Source organism: Nycticebus coucang, chromosome 13 (assembly GCF_027406575.1).
Source record: "Nycticebus coucang isolate mNycCou1 chromosome 13, mNycCou1.pri, whole genome shotgun sequence".
NCBI classification, from domain to species: domain Eukaryota; kingdom Metazoa; phylum Chordata; class Mammalia; order Primates; family Lorisidae; genus Nycticebus; species Nycticebus coucang.
The window spans coordinates 23543616-23547062 of NC_069792.1; positions in this window are offsets into that span (position 1 = coordinate 23543616).

Here is a 3447-nt window from a genome sequence, read left to right on the forward strand (position 1 = left end):
CATAGATGCAGACATCCTTAACAAAATACGAGCAAACCGAATGCAACAGCACACCACATCACAAAGTCTCAGAACACCAGATGCTGGCATGGATGTGGAGAGAAGGGAACACGTCTACACTGCTGGTGGGATTGCAAACTAATACAGTTTTTTGGAGAAAAGTATGGAGAATCCTCAAAGATCTAAAAGTATATCTTCCATTTGAATTACTTGAGTTTGAAATCTTGAGTCTGCAATCCATTACTAGGTACCTAGCCAGAAAAACAAAAAATATTTTACCACAAAGACATTTGCACTAGAATGTTTACTGTGGCTCAATTCATAATTTCCAAATCATGGAAGCAACTTAAGTTCCCATCAACCCATGAATGGATCAAAAACTATGGTATATGTATACCATGGAATATTTATTCAGCCATTAAAAAGATGGAGACTTTACATCTTTTACATTTACCTGGATGGAGTTGAAATACATTCTTCTTAGTAAAATATCGCAAGAATGAAACAATAAATATCCAATGCACTCCATACTAATAATAAATCAATATATAAACAATTACATGTTCCTAAGGACAATAAAACACTATTATAGTCCATTTGGAGGTAGAGGGCAGGGGTGGGGAGAGGAGAACGTATGACAGAGGGAGGGAGGGCAGGAAGTGGGATCTCACCTAATGTGCACATTGTGAGGGTGCATAACACGCCCCCTGGGTGAAGGGCTCTTCTACAAATGGAACTTTACCCTGGAAGTGAAAACAATGTAACCTAAATATTGTACCCTCATATTAATTTGAATAGAGTTAAAATTTAAAAAAAAATAGCCAAATACAACAGCACATCAAAGAGATAATACCTCATTTACCAAGCCATCTTCATCCCAGGGGTGCAAGGATGGGTAACATAGGCAAAACAATGTGTGGTTCACTGTATCAACAGAAACAACCAGGAGATCAAGTAAGATGGTGGCCAAGTAACAGCTTCCCTGCAACTGGGCACTGTGAGTCTGGGGAGATAAGACTCCAGGCATCTCTGGCTGGTGGGATCTGCCTATGATCATCCCTTTAAGGATACAGGGAGTCAGCAAGGGACTTCTGGACCCCAAGAGGTGGACAAAAACAGTCGAAAACTGGCAAGTGGTTGCATGTGTTTGATCAACCTAATCCCGCCGGCAGCCGTAAGTACAAGCAGCACTGAGACTGTAAACCGGAAAGGCCTTACCTGTGAACTGTTTCCGTGTTTTTGGACTTGGCACTCAGTTGCACTGCCTTGGGGAGAGCTTGAGCAGGAGTGCAGATAACTATGGGCATCGTCTAGGGCCCCAGACTGACCTGCTGAGCGCATTGAGCTAATAGTATTCGGCTGTGGGCCATAGGGAGCCAGTGTGAGAGAACTGCCCCAGCAAGCTCCGCCATCAGGGTCAAAGAGCAAGGATCAGATGGGAGCTAATAACCTAGTGACTGATCAGCCTAAAGGCAAGGACTGAGCTGCCTTACAGCCTTAACACTCAGCGGCAGAGTGAGACCAGTTTTGGCACACTGGAGCCTTGGGCTATTGCCCAGGTAGAGTGCCATGGTGTTACAACTCATAGCAACCTCAAACTCCTGGGCTTGGCACCGCCCAAACCTCCGTAAGAGCTGTGCCACAACACCCAACCCGCTACCTGCACCTGCCAGGCCTCTGCATGCCCTGACCAGGAACAGCGGGAGCCATGCAACCCTGCGTCCTCCCTCCTGTACCCTCCCTGCCTCCACACCATCCCGTTCATCTGGCCAGGAACTCTGGTAGCTGCATGCCCTCCAGAGCCCTCCCTGCCTCTGTGCAGAACCCTTCTCCTGGCAAGAGACTGCTGCAGACTTGGGCTCTCTGTGCCAAAGTCACTGGACACCACCTGCCCTGTTGCTGGATCCGGGTGTGTCACACTCCAGAGCTACTTCCACAACCAGAACTCCCTGGCTGGGGCAGCACCAGAGGAGCTACACAGGGTCACTCCCTACAAAGATCCAGCAACAATAGAGTGATCCCGCTGGGGTCTAATCTTGGAGAGACACCTCCCCAACTCTGAGGATGGTGAGAGGCAATGGTGAAAAACAATCATGAGGCAAAATCAACAGAAAAACTCTGGCAATGTGAATAATCACAGTAGATCAACTCCCCCAAGGATGAATGGGGCAGACACAGCACAAGATTCCATGCACAAACAAATAGCTGAGATGTCAGAAATCAAATTCAGAATATGGATAGCAAATAAGATCAAATTAGAATTCCAAGCAGTAACCCAAAAGATATCTCAAGAATTCAACGAATTCAAAGACCAAATGACCAAAGATTTTGACACATTGAGACAAGAAGTTGCATCCCTCAAAGATCTGAGAAACACAGTAGAATCCCTCTGTAACAGAATGGAGCAAGCAGAAGAAAGGATTTCTGACATTGAAGACAAAGCTTTTGAATGCTCCCAAACTCTCAAAGAGGAAGAGAAATGGAGGGCAAAAACAGATCACTCTCTCAGAGAGCTCTGGGATAATTCAAAGAAAGCTAATATTCGTCTTATAGGGATCCCCAAAAGTGACGAAGTAGCTTCACAAGACACAGTCTCTTCTCCATGAGATTATGAAAGTGGACTTTCCAGACATGCCAAGAGATCCTGAAATTCAGATAGCAGACAGTTTCAGAACTCCAACACAACTCAACTCAAATAAGACATCCCCCAGATACATTATAATCAATTTCACTAAAGTTAATATGAAGGAGAAAATTCTGAAAGCAGCCAGACAAAAGAAAAGCATAACCTACAAGAGGAAGAATATTAAAATAACTGCAGATCTCTGTGCTGAAACCTTTCAAGCTAGAAGAGGATGGTCATCAACTTCTAATCTCCTAAAACAAAATAACTTTCAACACAGGATCCTGTACCCAGCTAAATTGAGTTTCACATATGACGGAGGAATTAAATACTTCAATGACATGCACATCTTGAAGAAATTTGCCATAACTAAACCAGCTCTCCAGAGCTATCCTCCATAAAGACCAGCGTAATCCTCCACCACAAAAGTAAACCCACCCAGAAAATTTTGATCAAATTCCAACTTCCACAGTCGCAAAAGGATTAAAAACGTCCACCAGACTCTCGAAAGGCTTATCAATATTCTCAATTAATGTGAATGGTTTAAATTGTCCTCGAAAGAGGCAGAGGTTGGCTGACTAGATACAAAAACTCAAGCCAGATATCTGCTGCATAAAAGAATCGCATCTTACATTAAAAGACAAATATAGACTCAAGGTGAAGGGATGGTCATCTATACTCCAGGCAAATGGAAAGCAGAAAAAATCAGGCATTGCAATTTTACTCACAGATGCAATAGGCTTTAAACCAACCAAAATAAGGAAGGATAAGGATGGACACTTCATATTTGTTAAAGGTAATACTCAATATGATGAGATTTCAAT